Below are 25,168 nucleotides of genomic sequence, written 5' to 3' on the forward strand. Positions count from 1 at the left end.
GCTAAGCATTTAGGGAAGTTCCAGTGCCCCAGCTCTGAAGGACCCCTCTTCCATCCTGAATTCCTCTGTTCACTCCAAACCCCTGGGTGCCACAGGTCCTGACATTTCATTTTTTCCAGTGCCATTCCTGTGTGGAACCATGGTGGGCCCCATCTTTACAGGATGCACCTGATGTCAAATCAATCTCTCGGAGTTTTGGAGAGAGAAGCCTCTTTGAACAGGAAGGATTATAAGAAAGGGAAGCTCAGCTCTGAGGCATTCACCATTCACTTTGCCCTGGGCTAGTCCTTTAGAACTATTCCTATTACTTCAAAACTCCTCACCTTGAGGAGTGTTCCTATTACTTCAAAACTCCTCACCTTGAGATCCCTCTGAAACCAGCACTGGCTGCAGGTGTCTCCAATGAGGAAAAGAGAAAATCTCCAGGTACTAGAGGTAGGAGGACTCCCTCTATGGGCAGCTTGTATCTTATCTACCTGTGGCTGAGGGCTCGGGAATCCAGTAGGCATCTATTTCTCTGCTCACCAGCTGCCCCTTCTCTAGAACTTAGTTCCCTTTCCCTAAGGTTCTCCTAACTTTCTTCTTACTGCAGTAAGAGCTCTGCTTCTTGCCTTGATGCGGTTACTGGAAATGCTCAACTGTGATTCTGACACCAGCAGCTGAGAACTGACTTGTAAGTTCCTTGGCTTGTTTGAAGATCTGTAAGTGGGAATTAGGAGGTCAGAGTTCAGGTGCTGGTTTGGCTTCCTCTAAGCTGTGTGACCTGTGGTCTCTGACTTAACCACTGGGGCCTCAGGGGAGGGGGTTTGGGGGATGGTTACTCTCAGTGTCCCCATCTCATGGGCTGTCATGGGACCAGGTGAGACAATGCAGGGAGAAGCTGTTGGCTGAGGTCAGACCACAGTGCACGGGTCAGCATGGTTAGGAGGAGCTAGAAGGTGAGAGATGTGAGGGATTAGTGCAATCAAGGTCATTCCTGGAAAGGTGCTTTTATTATCATCATTCACACTGTAGATGATAAACAGTGATGGAGTTAGCAAACCTTTTCATGCCTGTGACCTCATTGGAGTTCTTTGATGTTGGGACTTCATAAGTCTGCCAAATCCTGCCACTTACTGCTTTATGACCTTGACCATTTGCCACTTCTCTCTGGACCTCAGTGTTCCCAGGATGCAAAAGGAGGGTCAGGGGTAAAATAGGGACTTTCAAACTGTGCCCCGCAATCGCAGGGCGCTTCTGGGACAAGGGTGAAGGGCAGGACTCTGCCTCTCTCCTTCCCTTCACCTTATTCCACTTAAATTGTATGATTCTACAAGCTTATATTTAAAGGAATATGTTCCTGCATTACAAAGAGTTTAAATGGACATGGACTGACATTGAGGAGTTATTGTTAATCTTGATAGATGTGATATGATATTGTTCTTATGTTTTTTTAAAGATCCTAATTTGTTAGAAGTGCATACTGAAGTACTTGTGGGTAAAATTATGTTTTGTCTATTTTGTTTATTTGTTTAAAAAGCTCCAGAAAAAAAAAAAAAAAGGTTCCGGGGGTAGTGGTTGGTGAGAGATTAGCAAACTGATAACAATTGTTGAAACCAAGTGATTAAACCTTGGAGCTTTAATACATTTTTGTTCATGCTGTGGTGTGTGATTGAAGATTTCCATAATAAAAAGTTAAAAATACTAAAAGTGTTTGAGAGCCACAGGAGGAAGTGAAGTCTCAGTTCCCTGCGTGTTCTGTGACCTGAAAGGTTTGCAAATACGAAGACCACCGCTTAGAGAGGGTTAGGGACTCCCCCAAGGTCGCACAAAGATTAGCTGAAAGTCGTGACACAGCCCAGGCTTCAGATCTGAGGAGCTCCCCATCCCCTCCTCTCTGTACACTTGCAAACTCAAGTGAAAATGATTATCCAGGGAGAACTTGAGGGGAATCAAAGTGATGAGGGGAGCCTTAGGAGGAGCATGGAGAAAGAGCAAGTGGAGGCTTGCTCTGCAATAAGAAGATTTTGAGTGAGAAAATTATTTGCTGTATGGGACTGCCCTACATATTGTGAAATGTTTAGCATCTTTGGCCCTGTTCATGAGAATTTCATGGGATCTGCTAGTGATTGTGACAGGCCCAGAAGTATTGTGACAATACACACACACATACTCATATACTCACAGGTCCACATACCCTTCGTTCTCGTTTTTCTGGTTCCTTATTTCTCTCCATCCCTAACTACCTGGAGAGCAATTCTAGAGCCTTCTAGAGCCCTGGGGCAGTGACCTGCGGGAGTATATGTTTACTGAGGAAGTATTTTGCAATGGTTGATCACAGGACTCAGGAATCAAGCTGCCTGGTCAAACCCTGAGTATTGCACCTACCTGCTGATTGTGTGACCTTTGGCAAGTTACTCAGTATCTCCAAGCTTCACTTTTCCCCTCTGTAAAGTGCAGATAATACTAGCTGTTACTTCATAGGGTTGTTTTGAAGATTAACTGGGCCTCCATGTGGAAAATGCTTAGTAATGGAATCTAGACCATGCGGTAACCCAGCAAACGTTAACTCATATCAGTATTATGTGTGCCAGCCATTGCCATGCATTATTTCTAATAATCTCAATAACTCTAGGAGTTAGACATACTTATCTCTTTTGGCAAAGCCAGGAATTGCTTTTTCCTCCCTTACAACTCAGGAAACAGTTATTGCTGTCATCTTAACATAAAAAAAAATTAAAAATTTAAACAACTAAAATGAAAGGCAAACAAGATAAACACATTATTGTGTCATTTAAAAAAACATAGTGCATGCTCATTGTAAAAAAATCTCAGAAATGCAGACAAAGAACAAGAGACCAGGTAAAATTTGTCTATTTCCTGCCCAAGCATGCAACAAGTATTTTTTGAGTTTCTGCTCTGTGCTGGGTACAGTTTTAGGCCTTGAGGACAGACCAGTCAACAAAAGAGAGAAACATCTCCGCCCTCAGGGAGTTTATATTCTGGGCAGTGGGTGTTGGGGAGAAGGTGGAGACAGACTGTAAATGAATAAGCATATATATCCCGTAATGTCAGGTGAATGTTTGTAAAGAAAAAGTTGAGAAGGAGGTCTAGGAATGCTGTGTGGGAGTGGGGATGCAGGAGGAGTGAGGAGTGAGATTTGAAAAGAGTGGTCAAGGGAGGCCATCGTGAGAGTAGCGTTGAAGAAGAGACCTATGAGCAGGCCTGAGACTCTCTGGAGAAGGCCACGCTGTATCGCAAAAGGAGGAGCAATGCGCTTTGAGCTAGGAGATGTCAGTTCTAGCACTAGCTTGCTGTGTGACTTTAGGCAAGTCACTCTCCCTCTCAGAACCAGTTTTCACATCTGAACTTTGCGGTACTGTAGGGATTATTTGCACTAAAGACACTTCTACAGACACTTCCTAGGATTCTATAATCCTCATCAAGGCTGTCCTCAGACAAAACTGTGAAGTTGGCAATAGTTCCAGTTTTCTTCCTTTTCTGGTGTATTTTCCTCCACTAGGTGGTGCCTGTGCCTGTCACCTTCAGGGGCCAAGTGTGGACACATTTTCAGCTTCCACACCTCAGCAACACTGGGGAAAAAAGAAGATGGTACACCTTCTTGCTAAGTACCATTGACTGGTAACAACTTGGAATGTTACTGCTCCATTAGTGGATACTCTTTTAGGACTGCCCAGAAAGCTTTGTGTCACAAAGCAATGTACCAGTGGTAGAATTTCTAAGACTGACTGAAGACATTATTTGGGGAATATTGGTACTTCCTGATAGCTGGAATCCATCCTATTCATAATATAACTAATTCTAGCCCCCACAAATATCCAGAAAACTCGCTGAGTGACTCCCAGTCATCACTTACTGGGTGAATGCTAGCATGTTCATATTTTGTAATTTCTTAGGATATAAAGGCCATTCCAGACAAATTCCTGGACTTTGGAATAGACCACTGGCCTTTTAGTATTGCTTATCATTTCAATCAGATAACTCAGTGAATTAAAATACCAAAACTCTGGAGTCTGTCATCATTTTACAGACTATTTTCCTTCAGAGGATCCCTGGAACTGTCATCTCTGAAGTATATCCTGCTTCCTCTCAACTCCCTCCTTCTTCTCGCTCTTCCTGCTCCTCATAGCCAGCTTATTTGCTTTGACCACTTGGATTTTTCTCCAAACAAGATAAAGAAGATGTGTGTGTTTTTCGGTATTATTTGCCACAAACCCAGGGTCTACAGAACCTGGAAGAATATAAGAGGTTCCCCTCTTCTACTTTAGACTGTAGAGAACCCTGGTCAGGTCTCAGATTCCAACCCACTTGGAGGAAACTAAGACATAAAAGCTGGTCAGTAACAACTTGGGATATCGAAGTATGTGAGTAGGGGCAGCGTACCACTAGTTGCTGAGCCCTGTTACAGCCTTGTGTGTTTAGGAAGCCAGTGGTCCAACCTGTACCTATTATCCTTGTAATCAAGAAGTCATTCCTATGCCTGTCCCATATCCATTCCTGTTGCTCTATGAACATGAAAGGTGGCTCGGCAGGATGTGGCCAAATGCATTTGTATGGAGGGGGTTATTTTCCCCATTGTGACTGCAAATCTTGCAGCTCAGAGGCTGTTGAAAGAAGAGAGAAGGCTGTGTTAATAGGCTAATCTTAAGATGCAAGGCACCCAGGCGGAAAACATAAAACATTGATAAATGTGATACTCAGTTTTGTGAAGTAAACTTCATTTAAGTCCAAAGAAACAAGGCGTGTCAAAGTCCAAAGGACTCATCCAAGCCATTTATTTCATAGATGAGGGACTGAGGGTTGATGAGGAAAGTGGCTTGTCCAAGTCAGTGACCAAGCTGGGTAAAGATGAGTACCATTGACTGATAACAACTTAAAATGTTACTCTTCCATTGGTAAATACTCTTGCATGACTGCCCAAAAGCTTTGTGTCACAAAGCAAACAACTTAGAATGTTACTTCTACATTGGTAGATCCTCCATTGGTAGATACTTTAAAGTCTTAAGCCAGGTCTGGGTCCACTTGTCTCCTGACTTTACACCCTTTCTCATAGATTAATTACCCATCTGTCTACTAATGGTCATTATTTGTCCAGACTCCACTGGGCTCCAGACTCACAGATCCACCTGTCTACTGGAAATGTTAGCACGTTCTACAAACTCCACACTTCCGAAACAATCATCTTTCCTCCAAAATTCCTTGCATCCTCATCTTGGTTGGTGTCACCCACTCTACATTACATCATCTACCGTATTCAATCAGTCATCAATTCCTGACTCTCCTGCTTCCTTATAATGTTTGTAGCCAAATTCTCTTCTCTGTACCTTAAATCCTCTTTATTTCTTGCTGTGACTATTTCCCTAGTATTATAATGCCCACTTCTCTGAAATTCAATCCCTGCACCCCCTTCAACCTGCTCACTAACATCCAACAGTCACATCTGTCCAGAATGCAAATCTGACTGTGTCACCTCTAGCTAAAAGCTCTTCAATAAAATCTGAATTATTTGAAGTTCCCCCAAATGCACCTGGCTTTTTAATTATCACTTTTTTAACTTGGCTTATCTTCTATTTCCAGTGCACCATTTTGCAGAATGCTTATGCCTTTACAGGATCTTGCCAGAGTTTTCTCTCTTCTGAGAAGCCGTTCATAACTTCCCCAAAGTGTAACTTGTTCCCTACCTCATTCATCTGTTCCCACTATACTTTCTGCACACTTTTATCGAAATACCTGGAATTATGACATTTAATTGTGTACATATTTGAGATCTTATCCATCTCAAGTTCTCTATTGCCTAGCTCAGTATCTGACCTATAAAGGGGCTATATGTATTTTTGTTTAATAAATGGATGACTGGATAAGAGAACCAGTTGAATATCTAATGATTCTGGGAGAAAGAGCTCAGGAACCTTAGGCATGTTGCATTACGTAACCAAAGCACATGACCTAGCATGTGCGTCACCGTCAGAAACATTACACAGTGGTTAATTTCATTTACCCCGAGCAAAGAAGTCAGAAGGGAAAAGAAATCTGGCCTTCCAAAACAGAAGGGGGAGGGGAATAGTGTATTTAAGGGCCTTCTCAGCTCACATCGGGCTTTCTTATCCAAGCCACATTTTGGCCTTGGTCTTCGCCTCTCAGCCCTGTGCCTGTTTGCAAAGCATTTGTTTTGTGTGTGCATGGCAGCACATAATCTTAAGCTTTGCTTGCCTCTCAGATTTCCCTCTCTCCCCCTTATCAGTGTCCTTCTGAGCCTCAAGTGTCCTGGCGGTCATATCTGTTGCTTGAGTCTTCACCCATTTCCCTCCTTTCTGTTAGTGGGGCTTTCTATCTGCTTTCCTTGATTTTCCTTGATCTTGTGAGACCTTGTGATGACCTCAGGATCTGGAATTCTCTATCCGCTGTTTATACATCCCTAGGAGAGAAGACACATTCTCAGCAGTAATAACAGTAATAAAAGCAGCTAGCTTATAATAAGCACTTACTATGTGCTGACATTATGCTGAATGCTACACTTTGAACACTCTGAAACTGGGTTATAAAGTTGCATGACTCCCTGAAGTACCCATGGCTAATGGGTGGTGAAACTGGAATTCTAATCCACACCAGTTTAATTTTATCTCTCTTCATCCTCAAGGCCTGACACATTGCTTGGAACACCGCAATTACTCAGTAAATGTTCCATGAGAGAATGAATATATGAATGACTGAATGAATGAATGGTGGTGCCCCCCAGTGGCTAATGCAAACATTTGACGAGTGTAGAATGGAAAGGTAAAGAAGGAAGAGAGGGAGGGATAGAGGAAGAAATAGAGGAAAAATCTGAATGAACATTATAAGATTTCAAAAAGATTGGCTAAGAAATCTCAGATATGCAAAGTATATTTTATTTGCAGGTGATTTTCAAACAGAAAGACATTTTACATCCATTAGAGCATTTCCCACCTTTAACTAGTCCTTTAGGAGATATACAGTTGTCCCTCAGTGTTCACGGGGGATTGGTTCCAGGACCAACTCTCTCAATGCCAAAATCTGAGGATGCTCAAGTCCCCAATGTAAAATGGCATAGTGTTTGTGAATAACCCACACACATCCTCCCATATACTTTGAATCATTTCTTGGTTATTTATAATACATAATCCAATGTTAATGCTATATAAATAGTTGTTATGTGGTATTGTTTTATTTGTATTATTTTTATTAAGTATTATATTTTAATTTATTCTGAAATATTTTTTATCTGAATTTGGTTGAATCCACAGATGCAGAGGCTACATATAAGGAGGACCAATTGTACACTTATTTCAAAGATACTCTGTTTGCCAAAAGTGTTTTTGGATTCTTGTTTTGAGAATCAGTGCCTGGGACATGTTTCCCCAGATATGCTCAATGGAGCCTCCTTGTCATCCTCTGATGAGGGCCCTGATTCATTCTCAGGCAAATCTTGGAATTATGTGGGTGACCATGCTGAGTGGATATGGGGTTTTGAATAGAACAGTGACTCTGGAATAACAAGGATGATTTTTAGGTGACTGTCATCAGAGCTAATTAAGCCTTGATAGAGCCAATATTAATCTCTCAGGATGACCCCTTTATAGAACAGCCCCCCAAGAGGCTGATTAAATCTGCTAAAAACAAATGCAATATCTTGACCTTCCCTTTCCCAAATTCTAAAGCTGGAGTAACAGAAACTGCCTTATCAAATCTGCTCAGTTTACAGACTGAGAAACTGAGATCCATGGATGTTTACCTGTTAAATTAAGCTAAGCTAAGTGAGTAAGGTTAAGCAGCAAATTGGCAGTAAAATTGAAACTAAAATTTATATCTGTTGACTTCCACATCAATGCTGTTTCCACTGGGTCACTTTATTTTCCTTTACAGTGTGGGGTGATAGTTATAACTATGGGTTTATATTAGTAAGGTTATTAGAAAACATCATACAGCTGTTTAATAACTTTTTTAAAGAACTCCTTATGTGCCAATCTTCTGTCCTAGACATTCTTTAAGATTCAATGAGAAATGAAAGTTTATTAGGAAAGGTAAATGTTCCTTCATTTCTTCCTTCTTTCTAACCATTCACCCTTCTGTTTCATATGTAGTTATTAAGCAATTTTTATATATTATACATTGAGTTAGGAGATGAGAATTAAAAAGAAGAACAAGGCATAGTTCCATGCCTTGAGGAACTCCGCGTCCTAGTGGTGGAAGCAGACTGGTAAACAGATAGATGACATCATGGTAACTGCTATAACTAAGCAATTAACAGAGTCTTGGGGAAGCACAGAGCAGAAACACTATGTTATGAAACACCCATGTTTATCATGAGAGTGAAAAAGTGCTCTGAAATTTCGAAAGCATAAGTGATCTTTTCCACCTGGAAGGACTGGGGACTTGTTCATGAAGTGAATGTGTGTGTATGTAGAGTGTGTGCTCTGCCTTGTGTGGGAGTATAGTCATGTATGTAATTTTAAACATATAGCCATAAATCAAATGAGAACAATCAACACTTCTGGATTCATGCCTCAGCTGTAGATACTTACCCAGAGTATCTTTTAGGAGTGTGGTGTTAGGAAATTATTGGACAATTCAATATCCATCACCATCTGCATCAAGCCAATACAACTCCTTATCTTCCCTCCTCATAGCATTTATCACACTCTATTTTGATTTCCTTGGTATCTGTCTGTTTCTCCCCAATTGTCTCTGAGCTCCTTGGAGCAGAGACCATTTTGGTCTTCATCTCTGCATTGTTCCTATAATTTCACACAATACTAGTCATGTCGGTGAGGGCTGGGTAAACAATGTTAAATGAACAAACAGATTAGAGATGGCTCCAAATAAGGAATAAGATAAGGTGATTGAATGCGAGTGCTGTGAAGACAAGGTGCTTTGAGAATTAATAGCATAGGCCTTAGAAAGACGAAACAGTGAAGGCAGACACATTGTGAGTGGCATTGACTGTGAGATATGGCCCTGGTCTCTCTGAGCCAACCAGTTACCTATTGAAATGTATATGCTTATCATCTTTCCCTATCTCTCTGCCTCTCTTTCTTTCCAGTTAACCAGTATACCATCTATGCTAGCTTTAAGTCCCTTCCATGTGGCTGTCCTTCAGTTTCTCCAAATCCATTCTTTTTTTTTTTTTTTTTTTTTTTGAGATGGAATCTCACTCTGTCTGTCACTCAGGCTGGAGTGCAGTGGCACAATCTTGGCTCACTGCAACCTCCACCTCCCGAGGTCAAGCAATTCTCTCACCTCAGCCTCCCAAGTAGCTGGCATTACAGGCGCCTGCCACCATGCCCAGCTAATTTTTGTATTTTTATTAGAGACGGGGCTTCATCATGTTGGCCAGGCTGGTCTTGAACTCCTGACCTCAGGTGATCGACCCACCTTGGCCTCCCAAAGTGCTGGGATTACAGGCGTGAGCCACCGCACTTAACCTCTCCAAACTATTCTTAGAGAGAGCTGCTAAGAGCTAGGTGGAATTGTAAGGGATGTGTCCATGCTCCTCCTGCAATCTTCACCTAGAATATAAGAGGAGGAGGATGGCACACTAGATTTTTTTTTTTTTATCTAGTGTGCCAGGAAGTTATCAGAGAGCTTCAAACAATGGAGTTACTGGATCTGGTTTATTGTTTCCAAAGATCACTCTGACTACTATGTGGAGAATGGATTGCGTGAGGCCAAGAGTGGGGTCTCAGTTACAACAGCATCATGATCGATTGCTGATGTTATGACTTAGTATTTTGGTTAATATAATTATCATTTATTTCCTTATGAATATGAGTACCAAGTGAAATACCAGAATAGCACTCCTATTTTAGATCAACAGAGGATAGGGGAGTTTTTGCACTTGGGTTCAGAAGTACTTGATTTGTAAACTCCAAGACATTTTCTGTAAAAATTTGAGGTTGTGCACATTTTTCTGGAGTCAAAGTTCTTTTTAGTTTCTTAAAGGGATCTATGTCCCCCAAATGGTGACTTACATGCTGAAAAACAGGGGGCATACCAGGTCATTTCCTGAAGCTTGTTCCCAGCTCTAAAATATGAACACTATAGGGGATCTGTGAAAATGAGAATGTTGATGTTGAGTTGTCATATCAGACTGAGCAATTGCACTTTCCTTCATCTGAATCCTTGTTGGAGTAAATAGAATTTGGACCTTTTTTTCCTCTGAGGAAGAATTAGTTTATTTCTTAGAAATATAATCTACAACTTTGTTTATTCAAACTCTGCTTTCTGAGTTTCTCTGAGTTTTTAAATAAGCAAGTTCACTTCAAATGTGGCCTGAAGTGGTCCTGCCCTTAAGTATTCACTATGGACTTTGACCACGAATCCACAAATCCAGCCACCTATCCACCCTTCCATCAATCTACTCTTCCATCCATTACCCATCTATTAACTCTCCTTCCCTCCCTTTCTTCCTTCCTCCCTACCCCCTTCCCTCCCCCCACTCCCTCCCTCTCTTCCTTCTTTCCTTCCATCCACCCTTCCATCAATCCATCCCCTTTCATCCCCATTCATTCCCTAATCCATCCACCCTTCTTTTCTTTCTTCTTTTCTGCTATCCATCCATCTATCCATCCATCCATTCATCTGTCCATCCATCCTTCCATTCTTCGGTAAATGTAATCTTCCATTTACCAGGCTTTGTGCTAGTACTGGAGGAGGAAGAGTTAGGAGGTTCCAATTCTTGTTTTTATGCCGCTGTGAGTTCTTAAAAAAAAAAAAAAAAAATCCCCTGAGACATCTTCATTGAACCTTATGCTTCCACAGAGTAGAGTGTGAAAACCACTCATTGAAAACTAATTTGAAAAATTAAAGTGTTCTGCCTGCATAGTTCTATCATATAAATATTCCTGGTAGTGCTCTGAGTCTGGATCTAGACTACCAGAGGCTCCTTTATCAACAGTAATATTTTAGATCAATAACAGTTTCTACCCTTAGGTTAGCAGGTGCTGGAAAAACAATAGAAAGTTTGAAATGGAAGCCTTTCTTTGGGAAAGGGCAGGCTTAGGTGAGACCAGAGAAGGGAGCTGCCAGTCACTTAGATTCTGGGACTGTCTTTTCCCACAGCCTCCTAAAGCCCTTGTTTAGTGATGCTGAGACTTCACGTTCTGTGTATGCCTCTGGATGTATGATGTAGCAGAACGCCCTTGTGGCATGGGGTTGTTTCAGTTTCCAAAGCATTTTCGACATGTACCTATCATATTCCCACTCGCCTTGTAAAACAAGCATTTTCATTTAATACAGTGAGGTCTTTGTATTCTCAACAACAAACACATAGTCTAAGGCTCTAGGACACAACCTGCCTTTTTCTCCAACCCCCACTTTCAACCCCCCCACCACTCTGTCCACCCTTACAAAGCCCAGTGTTAGCAGAAATATCTGTTTACAAACAAGGGTTCCAAAAGAACAGTATCAGTAGCTCAAACAAGCCTCTGAAACATGCCTCTGATTCTATACTTGGAATCCCTGTGAACAGTGTGTATCACTGGCAGCAGCTTTCATGGAAGGCTTCCTGCCTTTCCATCTTTCCGTCTGTCCTCATGTCTGACTTTCTCTATCTCCTTCCCCTTATTCATTGAAACCATGGGGAGCCTGAACTGGCGAGGCAGTCAGATGCTGGCCTGGGCATTATGGATATCTGGGAGACAAAGCCCAGACAGGGAGTTGCTTGCAGACAGCAAGACAAACCCAAACACATCCGCCTGCAGTGTCATCTGAAGCAGAAGCTGATTGAAGAAGGATTATTAATTGGGTGGATATAATAGTCACATGATAATCATGCATCTCTAAGCCTTTTTCTAAGGTTATCATTGACTGAGGAGCCACTATTGCTGCTCTCTTGAACTTGAGTCTACTGTAGTTCCCTATTACCTATGCATAACAGCTAATATATTTAATGCATAATATGTGTCGGGCACTGTTCATAAAATTTTGCATACGTTAACTCTTTAATCCTCACCATGACCCTCTGAGGTGTGTACTATTATTACTGCAATTTTCCAGCTGAAAGATGAGGAATGTTAAGTGAATTTCCCAAGGTCCACACAAGTCAGTGGTAGAAGCAATCTTCAGATTGCATATTCTAACCCCTCCCCCATAAACCTCTCTAGATTCTCTAGATTGGTTCTAAATTCTATAGCCTCACATTCACCTTCCTCCCTAAGCATTGTTTACTACCATAACTTTCCCTCGTTGCTTCCACCAGGGATGCTCAACCTCACTACTATTAACATTTTGGAATGCATAATTCCTTGTTGTGGAGTTTGACAGCATCCCTGGCCTCTATGTACTAGACACAGTAGCCACACCCTCCTCCCCAGTGTGATGATCAAAAACGTCTGTAGACATTGCCAAATGTTCCCTGTGAGCAAAATCTACTGATTGAGAACCACTGACTTACATGGATTCTTCTGATTAAACTGAATTACCTGATACTCCTAAAACACATATTTCTCCCTCTATGCTTTTTCACATTTGTTTTCCCCCTTGACCTTACAGTGTTCTTGGCCTCCTCCTCATCAATCTTCTCTGTTTCATAGTCTTTCAGTTCCTCAGCATCTTTTACAGCCAGAGGAAATACTAACCTGTCTGGTTACTGATTTGCTTGTTTTTATGCCTTTTTTGTTTAAAAAATGGTCACCACTTCCAAACTTTTGATTTAAAGTCCCTTAAAGATCCCTGGAGTCTTGAGTTTAAAATTTAGTTTGTACCATGAATTCCACGATATTTTACAGAGTCTACCATGTATCAGATCTCAAGCTAATCACTGAGGATATGAAATCAAAGGAGATAAAATCCCTTTCTTTCAAGGAGTTTATGAGATAGACTCTCAGGGAAATAAAGGGATCTGAAGATCAACTCTCCATCCTCTTTCAGTTGAATAGTTGGGGAAACCGAGAGACAGAAGGTAGATGACATTTGCCCAAGGTCAGCTAGAGACCAGGATCAAGGTTGAACTAATCATCCTCTACCTAGTGCAACAAAATTTAAATTATGAAGCCCCAAAGAACATCTAAACACTATTTATCCATTTAGAGCCTTAAAGGGTTTTTTGAGTTGAGTTATTTATAGTTTATGATTTTCTAACAGATGTCAAAACAATAGAAATTTAGTAGTGTATCAGACCTCTCTCTTTGAAATTGTGCTCACATTTCACCCTCTTCACTAATGAGTCTTAAGGATAAATGACTCCAGATTGCCACATGAGCACTGGACAGGAGTCCTGAGACTTTAGTCCTGGCTCTGTTAGCTCTGTGACTGTCAAAAGCAAGACTGTATAATCCCCAGCTAATGATCCCCACCCACCCCCATGGACTGCCTCAAAAAAACACCAAAGATTCATTCTTTTCTATGGAAGAAACTTTAGATCTTTTGGCATGTCATTCACAACCCTTTGTGATCTAGCCTCAGACAGCCATTGTACTTCATTTCCCTCAGTTACTCTGTGCACCCTCAATCCCATCAAAAGCAAATATCTTTCTCATCTCGAGAGTGACCTTAAGGTGGACTTCACAGCTCTTGCCATTGCTGATGATTCACCTTGTGCTAGAAAGTCTTTGCCCAGCTTCTCCTTCCCCAAATCCTGTACCTCATGCGAGGCTCGGCTCTTTTGAGACTCATCCAGGAAAACTTCCCTGCACCTTCTTGTCACAATCAAGCAGTCTTTCTGCTGAGCTCTATTTGCTTGTACCTCTACTATAGAACTCGCTTTATTACTCTTTATTTATCATTAAAAGCAGCCCCTTGTCCTGGTGTAGTCAGCTTTCCCCTGACTAAGCAGAAATATTTAGAAGTTAAAATGTGAATTCTGGAGTCTGATTGCTTGGGGTTGAACCCCATCTTTGTCACTTGGCCAACAGGTTACTCAGGCTTAGGTGAGTTATTTGGACTCTCTGAGTCTCAGTTTTCTCATCTGTAAAATGGTGATAATAATAATATTTCCCTGCTTGCGTTATTGTGAGAGTTACCTGAGTTATCTATGCAAAGAGTTTCGCACAATACCTGGCACACAGTAATCACTCGGTAAGCATCAGCTGTCATTGCCCTCCCTGCCTAGAAGGGTAATTCTGGAGGGCACCAGCCCTGCAAAGTGGAGATCTGCCTGTCTGGCCTTGTCCCTTTCTTATCTCCCTTTGCCATCTCTCTCCTGAAAGGCTCACCCTAGGCTGTGTGGGCCAAGATGAAGTGATGGCAGGCTCATCCGAGAGAGCAGCTTTTTCTTCAGAGCTCAGCCCACACTGTGTGGGCTGTGTTTTTATACAACTTGCTGTAGGCCTGCATCAGGTATGAAATTTACATCATTTATCATTTGACTTGCCCGTGTGGGAATCTTCCCCATTCCTCTTGGCTCCTTAGAATGGATACAGGTGTTCAGTGCCTCCTCCTCCCAATGCTCTTCAGCAGATGAGGAACCGAGGTCCAACAATGAAAACAAGGCTGATGACTCATCTGTTAGACACGGTTGGCACAGTGCCTGAGGTCTACAGTACTTTTGTTAAACTATAAAAATGGATTAATTCTTTCTTTTAGAATTAATTAATTAATTTCTTTTAGATTAATTAATTTCTTTTAGAATCAGAAAAAAATATAATAATAATACATCTAAAATAAGGAATCCAGCCTCTCAATTACATTTATTTTTATAACAATGCAATCATAAAGCATAATTTTGGAAGAAGGAGCCTGTGAAAGTCATGAAGTGACCATGGATGAAAAGAAATTTGCCCAAGATTAATAGTGGCAAATTAAAGCACAAGTTCCTGTCTTATTACCTTCCACATAGAAATTTTTTTCTCTGCATTTTCAAGAAAACTGGTAGAATTTATTTTACCACAGTCATCTTCTTTCACAAATAAGAAAATGGACACCTGAGTGAGAGTGTGACTTGCCTAAGGTCTCGCCAACACACAACTAAGTTGTGTTTTCCTAACTCCCTGTTACTCCTTTTACTATTTATACATTCAAACCTAATGACCACTGATGTCAACCTCCCATTATATAGATGGAAAAATCGAGGACCAGGAAGTTGAAGGGGCTTATATGATGTAACAAGGACCCCCACTCTTGCCTCTAAATCAGGGCACCCTCCGGTACCAAGAGGAGCGTTTGAAAACTGGAGACACAATTTTAGTTAGACAGCAGGAATCACTTCAAGAGATCTATTATACAACATGATAACTATAGTTACTATTGCACACTTGAAAATTGCTAAGAGAATAGATTTTAAGTGTTTTCACCCCAAAAATTCTAATAAGCATGTAAGATAATGCATACTTAATTAACTTGGTTCAGCCATTCCATAATGTATTTCATAATATCATGTTGTACAGTATTAATATACATAATTTTTGTCAATTAAATACAAATACAAATAATACAAATTTAAAAGAAGAAGAAAAGCTTGCTTGAAACCAAAACTCCCCCCAAATTAGGTTTCCTCACAAGCCTTGGGCACATAAATCTTTCATTTATTTATCCATTCAACAAGTGTTTACTGAGGACTTATGTCCTAGTCACTATATGGAGGGTTCTATATAGTGATACAAGGTGGTGATACAGGCTCTATATAGTGATACAAGGTGGTGATAGACATGTACTGTCTGCTCTTATGAGGCTTACAGTCAAGTGGGGGAGAGAACAGGAAGTTGACCTCAGAAATGAGTCATACTGTCAACAGTGATCATTGCCATGAAAAAAAATTAGATCAACAACTAAACAACCAAAAACAGTATTAGGACCTCAGAAAGACTCAGGAGAAAAGAGAGGCTGTGCCCTCAACAACTACATGTGTGAACTATCAAGAAACAGCCCAAGTGTCCTGTGGCTGGTACAGAAAGATGCCTGGGTCAAAGACTGACTACATCTGTGCCAGATAGCAGGTACTCATCAACACTTATACACTGATGGTGGAGACTCATGAAGACTGAAGGTCTACTGGAATAAATAATAGTGGTATTGTCTTGAAGATCAGAAAAGAGAAAGGACAGGGACGATAGGGAGACATTTCCACCTGTAGGAAACAGTGTGGGCCAAAGTGAGGAAATCTTACCAGAGTCTGTCTACACATTCAGAGATAGGTTGAGACCAATTTCTGAGATGCAAAATTGATGTTGGTCTTTATTCTGAGAGCATCAGAGAAAGAGGTTTGTCTGTTTGGGGGAATAGTGAAAAATAGGATTTTAGGTAGATGAATCTGGTGATGCTTCACAGACTGTATAAGGGAGCGATGAAACTTCTGGACCATGGGCCAGTTAGAAGAGTGTTCCAATAATGGTAATTATGATGGATTAAGCACCAGCTTTGTTTTCTCATACCCTTTATAGTGCATAATAGGATGCTCATTTTACCAAGTAACAGAAGAAAAGCTCAGACCAAAATTATGACTTGCTCTAATCTCTGCTCCATGGTAGCAAAGTTGATATTTGAAATCATATCTCACACTCCAGCTTGGAAAGATAAATATCCCTCTCTCCTGTTAGTCTGTGAACTTGTGGATAGAATGCTATAGTATCCACATAACTATATGTAGAGCATTCATTCAATTAGAGTCTGTTGAGCACCTACTAAGTGCCACCATTATGCTAGGCAATATGTGATATATTCTTTTGAACTTTAAACATATGTGCATGAACATACACACAAGCAAAGTTACACAGAGAGATAAAAATAGAGTTGACAACATGAGCCAAGGTCTGATTATAGCAAAACTGGGAGAAAGTTACCATAACAGGGAAGCTTCCTTTACTTCTCCAACAGTATGAATGGCTATTAATGTCTTGATCTCTGGAGTACTGAGAGGAAAGACCCCCCCCCAATATTTTTATTAGTGACATTAAATTGACATGTCCATGTGGCTTTGCAGGGACATGTAAAATATGTTTCTGAGCTTATTAGAAACAGTTCTCTCCTTCTTCTTCAATTCTGTCTCATTTCTCTGATACTTCCCATGTGCATTTGGTTTTTCTTTCCTCACATACATCCTTCATGATGCCCATTTCTTGGATGTTTATTGTACACCATGCACTTTGAAAAGTGTTCTATGAACAGTGTCTTATTACATCCTTCCAACCAGAGCTGCCTCAAGGTCATCACAGAGCCAGAACTTAAAACAGCTGTATTCACTCCCAAATTGTGCTCTTCACTACCAGACTGTCTACTGTGCTTTCACTCATGCAAACACCCTCACATGCATTTCTTTATTTCCCCTTAAATGCATGCATACATATAAGCATTTTGTCAACTTAATTGGTGCTTTCTACTTGCCAATCATTGTGCTGGCCTGGAAATATGAGTGGTCAGTCATTTGTTAAAATGTTGTACAGATGATTCAAATATGAGGTTAGGTGTGAAAGGGGATGATTAAATAACCAGTAAGAGGACTTCCAGCCCTGACTCTGCCTAATTCAATGAATGGTGAAGGGTCCGTCTTGGGGCTGCCATGCAGGGTATGACAGCAGGATGCACTGGTCCTTGACCATTTTCTGGCAAGTGGTATCATTGTCTCCAAGGCTTGATGAGTGAGTGGAGAGAGGAGCTTGTAGATTCTCAAGTCATTAAAATGACCGAAGGAAAGATCTCTCTTCCAAGACAGCCCCAACATCAGCTGTGCTTAGTCCACCAGGATCTGGTTTGTGCTGTGCAACTTTCAAGGATGAACAATAATTCATATTGTTATAGTATAGTTCTTTGACCCCATCCCTCACCTCTTCTTTCTCCTTGATCTTTTTTTCTTGTCCTTCCCCACTTCCTTTCTTACGTTGATGTGCGCCAATTTTATATGCACTGATTTCATCGACAATGTGTGAAAAAAGAGCAATAAACATGGATCTTCATTTCAAAGAACAGTGTCAGAAAGGAAACTTTATGTGTGTGTTTAACAGCACAAAAAGGGGGGAAATAATCCCAATTCTGAAAAAGAAGGAAAGATATTTATTATTTTTTGTTTGTTTGTTTGTTTGAGACGGAGTTTCGCTCTTGTTGCCCAGGCTGGAATGCAGTGGCGCGATCTCGGCTCACTGCAATCTCTGCCTCCCTGGTTCAAGTGATTCTCCTGCCTTTGCCTCCTGAGTAGCTGGGATTACAGGCACACATCACCATGCCCAGCTAATTTTTTTGTATTTTTAGTAGAGACAGGGTTTCATCATGTTGGCCAGGCTGGTCTTGAACTCCTGACCTCAGGTGATCCGCCTACCTCAGCCTCCCAAAGTGCAGGGATTACAGGCGTGAGCCACCTTGCCTGGCCGGAAAGATGTTTATTATTAACGCACATTTTTAAAAAGTGTAGCTACAATAATCCCATTCTATGCACATGAGCATTTGGATTCTCTTACTAAATCCTTGAAATGGCACTATTTATTAAGTACTTGTTATTATCAGTTTACATATGAGGAAACTGTCAAGGAGATAAAGAGATTTTGCCCACGGCTACACAGCTAACTGAGAGCAGAGCTGAGATACACAGATCGGCCTCACGCCACTGTCCATGTGTTGTAACACTTGTTTTGTTGCCAGTGGCCATGTGCCAAGTGCTGTCACATTTGTTTTCTCATTAGTTCCCCCACTACAACTGTCAGAGGAAGATATATCATCCCCATTTTACAGATGGGGAGACTAATACTGGGAAAGGAGCCCTGCCTTTCCCATCCATGGCTAGTAAATGGCAAAGCCAGCATTTGAACTCAGATTTACGGGCCTGTAATCCCCCAACCTTTCTATGTCCATGCAGACTGCTTACACATGAGCAAAGGAGGAAGGCTGGAGACACAAGAGCCAGAGGGAATTACAGGTGCACCTTGAGCCCTCAAGAGCAGTTTGCCATCCCAAATGCACCACATAAGTCTGTGTATTATTAAAACTTATGGGTTTCAGGAACCCTCAGGCGTACTACTCTCAAGCTTGCCTTGCATCTGGATAGCCTTAAATAGTTTACAAGGAAATATGCATACATTTATCTCTTTTCTCTCTCAGAAGACATCTGCGAAGTATACAGGATAAGATTCTTCATCCTAGTGTGCATGTGGGAAAACTAAGTTTCAGAGAGGTGAATTAACTTGTCCGATGTCACACAGCTAGTAAAAAGGGTGAGCAGAACCATTTAGTCAGGGTGCTTTCAGATAACAGTTCCTGGCAAGGAAGAAGAATACAGGCAGGAGAGCAGACACAGGTGCCATCAAGGGTGTTCATTCTACTGCTCCATGCTGTCCTGCAAAGGGAAATCTGATCCTCCTCCTACACTTGCGTGGCCAACACATGGGAAGCACCTGAGCTAACCCTGACCTTGAGAATTGTTCCATGTGGTTACTTTCAATGTTCCTGCCTATCTTGAACAAGACACAGAGATGTCCAGAACCCAGTATAACTTGGTATAATCCTCCAGTCCTGTATGTCTCCCTTTAAGCCTCCTCCTTCCACTAAGCCTAAGGCAAATCTTTTGACCCACGGTGGACCCGGAGGGATGAGGATGCTGAGGAGCAGTCCCCCAGGTACCCTCCTCGGTGACATTCCAGCCTTTCTCTGAATGCCTGATGGTGCTGAGTCCTCCAGGTCATTTTGGTGGGTCTCCCCCCGACTGAACCAAGTGCAGGGACCATGGGTATACTTAACCCAAATCTGTCTGTTTTAATCACTGTCCTCTGGACAGATAAAAGCTTTCCATAGGATTGCTCTCTCAAGCATTCCTCTGTGGCTTTGATACTAGCGATTAAATCATGGAAGGGAAAGCAAAACAAAACAAAACAAAAAAGGGACTAGCTCCAACCTTTAGCTTTTAATTTTTTTAGCCTCATGAAAGAAACCAGATTGTTGACCTAAATTCCCCCTTTCATCCCCTCATCCTCTCACCTCTGCTTGTATTCTCCTGGCAGATGTCCCACAGCTAGTGGGCATCCTTTAATTGAAGGGTCTGAAACTGCCTTTTACCCTGCCCCGCAATGACCTTACATCTCCCACAGGGGGAACCAAGGCTGGGATACCTGGAATCGCTGGGATCTTGGAGTCACAGAATGTGGATGGAAGGGACCTCTGTGACCATGTGGTCTAACACTCTCATATCCTAAGGAAAGGAAGTGAGGAAGCCCAGAGTAGGGAGCTATTCACCCAGGGACCACAGCACAGCATGGCAGACCTAGACATTAGAGCCTTCATGGTGGATTGAGAGCACCAATCCACCATGGAAAGCATCTTGGTAGGGAGCTTTGGCTCTGGAGTGAGAGAGATGAGAGTTAGAATCGTGATTCTCCCAATCCCTCGCTGGGATCCTTGGAGGGAAAATCAATTAACCTCTCTACATCTCAGTTTCCTTATCTGTCAAAAGAATACTAATAAATCCCACTTAGTTTGTGCTTAGTAAAGAGACTACTAAATAGAGGCTTTCAGAAAGTGTTTGTTATTATTATCATTATTTATTTTAAAATACAACTTTTTCACAGCAGAAATGTCCTGGTAGAGTTTTTTTCTCCTTCTATATTTACTCTCCCAATGAGAGAAAACAAACAATAATACGAATTGCATATAAATTGTCATCCTTTGCTAATTATCTCCGCCCCGCCGCCCCTAGACAATGATGGCAGAAAGTCAAATGTTATCAGAGATAATTTTATGTTGACTTAAAGCTTCCCAGGAAAACATCCTAGGCAAGACCATAGGAAGAAAGCATAGCTAGAGTCCCCCTCAGCTGTGGGGGAGCTTTCGAATTTGAAATCAGGAGACTTGAATTCCAGTTTTTCCTACCCCTTAGTGCTGTGGGACTTTAGGCAGGGGACCTCGCCTCTCTGACTTTCCAGTTTTCTGATCCGTAAATAGTACCTATTGTAGCAGATTGCTGTGAGGATTCTAGGAAACACCTTGAGAGGGAAGTTGCTGCCCACATGCCCAACACACAGCAGGTGATTCAGAAATGCAAAACACCCTCCCCAGTGAGGAATGTTTCCTGTATGTGATGAACACACCACCAATTTTGCTATCTTTCTAATACACCTTGCTCTACTCAAAACAGCAATTGAGTAAATTGAGACATTGCATTGTAACAAGAGAAAAATTCTGAACTGGGAACAGGCATTAGGAGATAAGATAGATTTTAGAAAAATTTCAGTGGGAGAGCTTAGAAAACTTGTTGAATGATGGTTTGCTAGGGCAGTCATAACAAAGGACCCCAGCCTGGCTGGCTTAAATGACAGAAATTTATTTTCTTAAAATTCTGGAGATCAAAAGTCCAAGATCAAGGTGTCAGCCAGGTTTGTTTCTTCTAAGACCTCTCTCTCTCTCTCTCTCTGTTTCTCTTTCTCTCTCTCTCACTGGTTTCTAGATGTTCATCTTTTCCTTGTATCTTCGCATAGTCTTTTCTCTGTATTACTTGTGTCCTAATTTTCTCCTCTTATAAGAACACCAGTCAAATTGGATTAGGATCTGCCATATCACCTCACTTTAATTTAATTACCTTTTCAAAGACTGTATCTCCAAATACAGTTAAATTCCAAGGTACTGGGGGTTACATCTTTAACATATGAAATTTGGTGGAACACAATTTCGTCCATCACAAAGAAAAGGAAAATGGGAAGCAGCCAAGAGCATGGCAGCAAGCTCAGGAAGAAAAATCAGTATAGACATTGGAAGTTAGAGGAAACCTGAGTCAGAAACCATCAGGCAGGTAGGCTGGTAACGGAAATCCAGATGTCAAAGGACAAGCTCAAGGAAGCACTCCAGATGGACAACTATGCCTGGACAAACTTTGGGTTCTAGCGAAGTGGGGTGAGCTCAGTGGAATAGATTACTCTTTGGTAATAAAGAACCATCGATTCTTAGTTAATTGTTTAGGTCCCTACAGAAGAATGATAAAGACAGCAGCCTCCTGGCTTTCAATTCAATTCACCCTGTTTGTGTGGGTGCTGCATAACTTACAGAAGTATTTCCAGAGGAGGCCATACCTTTAAACAGCCTACAACAAAACATTTGGCCTTTGGCACTTAATGTATTGACCATGACTAAGAGCCTGGGTGTAGGAATTCTATAGACTTGGATTCTGAGCGGTGTTGCTTTGGGCAACCATTTCCCTATTCTGAGCCTCAGTCTACCCTGAAGAGGGAGCAATGCTGATAGACTTGTTGTGAAGATTAAGCAAGATAATTAACGTAGAGTAAATGATAGTAAGTTCTTAATAAAGAGTAAGATACTCTTATAGAGAAGGTAGAAATAGGGAAGTATCCCCCTGCTCCCTTTCTTTCTTTATTTTTAACTTTCAATAACAAACTCTACAGAGCACTTACAACATACCGGATTTCGGGTTGGATGTTGGGCATTTATAAATGAAGCAAACAGCCACATATGTGGGAAGCACAGATCTTGAATGAGTAATTACTCAGTGATGAGGCAGTTTTAGGATGGGGAGGAGTATGATGAATATACAGGAGGAAGATTTGTTGGTGCCTGGGTGACATGGGGTCGTCAGACAGACTTGTCTTGGGGTAGTATTTACCATGATGATCTTTAGAGAATACCCCTAATGCCCAGAGTATTCTCCCACACTCTGTACAGCCTTAGCCACAGTTCTGAGAGACTCTTTCCGTGCCTTTGAGCTTTTCTCCTTTGTGGATGTTCTTCCTTTCTGGGATGAGATTGAATGAGTAGATGAGAAGAAAAAGAGGCAATGAAAAAAATAGACATCAATCTTCTGGGGGCCTATGGAACCCTTTTCACATCCAGCCTAGCTGCAGGAAGATAGGGTGCATTAGAAAGGTCAGCTGGCCAGGGCTGCAGGGATGGTTCCTTAACAGGAGGACCACGGCAGGCTCCTTTCCTGCTGCACCTCAACCTCTCCCTCTGTGCAGTGTGCCCAGACACACTACTGTAAAAGGGCTCTTGCACGCTTTCATTGTCTAGTTCTATGTGCTTATAGCACTGAGACAGACATACGCTAATTATATGTAGATTGTGTGCAGAATTGCGTGTGGCCTTCCGTCTTGCCACATGGGACTATACCCCCTGGGATCATCCTCTAGTCCCACACAGATGGTGCTGACTTCAGACAAATTTGCACCATTTTTTTTTGTACTATGCCTCTATCTTTATGGAGAACTGTGAGGAAGGGCAGTGTGGAGACGTGGGGGTTCTTTTGTGTCCTCCAGAGAACAGCATTGTGTGTCCTGTATAGAGATCCTCAGAGGAGACAGAACCTAAGCATGCAAGAGTTGGGAATGACATAAGGCATCTAAATCAAATCAACACATATTTTTGAGCACCTTCTCTTTACAAGGAACCATTCTAACAGTGAACAAAAGAGCTCTTAAATTCTAGCAAGGGATCATTTTTATCCAGACTCCTCCTTTTACAGAGAAGGGAAATTAGGTTCAGCAGCATAAAGGAGGTGGTATGACTTGTCCCAGGCAAGGTTACCTGGCAAGTCAAGCTCAGATCTCTGGTGCCAAACTTCTGGTTCTGAGCTGGTGGTACAACGATGCTTCCCTTTCAGACCCTAAAATAAGACTACTGGTGATTAAGTTATTTTCATATAGAAATAAAACCCCATTGCCACCATATACCCCCAACCTTATTGAAGCTCGGTGATTTTCTTTCACTACTTATACTCCAGGTAAATATTTCCCTCTGAACTTGTGAAGCCGCTGCTTCAAGGTTCTCATTTCCCTTAATGTGTTTCTTTTTGGTTCCACTGAAAACCTTCTCTTTGCCCTTCCTCTCTGCCTCCCATGGCTAAGCCACCCCTTATTTCTTAGCTCTTTTGCAGAATCTGCCTTTTCTCACTTCTTCCCCCTTGTCTCAACTGCAAACAGAGGTGGCCTGAGCCTGGGTCCCGAGCCCCGGCAAGGTTCTGAACTGAGAGCACCCTACAGATGTGTAAACATTTTACCTTGCTAACCAGGCTAGCTGCCTTCCAAAGGCAACAGGAAAACTAGGGACTGGGAGCCCCTGGCAAAATAAAAACCTGCAGAGAGAGAGAGACGGAGAAAGAGAGAGGGAAAAAGGATCTTGTTTTAGATTTTAATTTTCTCATTAGAAGGCCATTCATTTTCTTTCATGAGGGATAGGGTTAGCTGGGAGAGAGAGAGAAGGTGAGCTAAGAGGTGGGGAAGGACATGAATCTCGTGGCTCCAGGAACCTCTGCTTTCAACTGGTTCCATAACGGGCAGCAACAGATAGATCTGGGGCAACTCACTTCAAATCTGGAGTTGGATCTTAGGCTTTTGAAGGAGTCAGTGGGGAGGCAGCTTTTAATATGTAGTCTCATGATATCATCTAAGCTGACGGGATCTATGATTTCTAAGAAGGGTTTGCCAGTGGGTTTGAGGAGGACCAGGGCTTTTTTGAGCCTTCCTTCTTGATGTATCAGGCAAGATGCCTTCAGGGTACCCTCTCTTTCTGGCCTTTCTATTTTGTTTCCCATCATTTCCTCCCTCCTTTTCATCCTTTACATCACCCCTGAACCCTCCAGCATCTTAACAATGAACTCTCATTTGGACAGCCATTGTATGTGGAGGATGTCATATTCACTATGTCTTTTAAGTATGACAATATATTTAGAGATACAGATGAAGGAATTAAGACTTAGAGGTGAAGTGATTTTGCCCCATATGTACAACTAGTAACTGCTGTCATCAAAATTCAAAGTAAATTACCCTGAGTGCAAAGATCCTGATCTTTCTACTTTACCAAGAATACATTTTATTCTCTGATTCTCCCTGTACATTAGTCACAGAGACATAAATTAATGCCTTTGATTCTGTTTGTCCTTAAAATCCCTACCCTTTCTCATCTCCTGCTCTATTTAGAATCATTCCCATGCCTGCTGTAGCAAGGTGCTGGACAGGTTACTGGAATGACACAGACACAACCATTGCTCTCGAGAAGAATAGTTTGGCAGAGAGGGGATAATGGTGAGAACACAGCAAATCCAAAACCGAAGAGCACGTGTCAAGTTTCCTAAAAGTGAAAAGAGTTCAAAGAAGAGAATAATCACTATTCACAGGGCAGTCAGGAAGAACTTCTTGTAAGAGGTACCTTGCATTCTAGTCATTGGGAAATCTAGAATAAAGAAAATCAGACTTGGACCTAGTATGTGACACAGAACCTCACTTAACCCCCTCCTTTACCAGATAGAGAATCAGGACCCAGAGGACACCAGAGGAGGCATTGGTGCTTCACTAAGGTTATC

The 25,168-nt window shown here is 41.7% G+C and overlaps 1 protein-coding gene and 1 long non-coding RNA gene across 3 annotated transcripts in view; one reads left to right on the top strand and one right to left on the bottom strand.

Moving 5' to 3' along the window:
• The window catches only part of PAPPA (pappalysin 1), a 248,661-nt gene that overhangs the window by 6,634 nt on the left and 216,859 nt on the right, over positions 1–25,168 (top strand). The window lies entirely within an intron of this gene.
• Positions 1–25,168, bottom strand: part of LOC129048000 (uncharacterized) — a 116,444-nt gene that overhangs the window by 5,556 nt on the left and 85,720 nt on the right. The gene's annotated exons all lie outside the window — the stretch shown is intronic.

The sequence above is a fragment of the Pongo abelii genome, chromosome 13, assembly GCF_028885655.2.
Source record: "Pongo abelii isolate AG06213 chromosome 13, NHGRI_mPonAbe1-v2.0_pri, whole genome shotgun sequence".
NCBI classification, from domain to species: Eukaryota; Metazoa; Chordata; class Mammalia; order Primates; family Hominidae; genus Pongo; species Pongo abelii.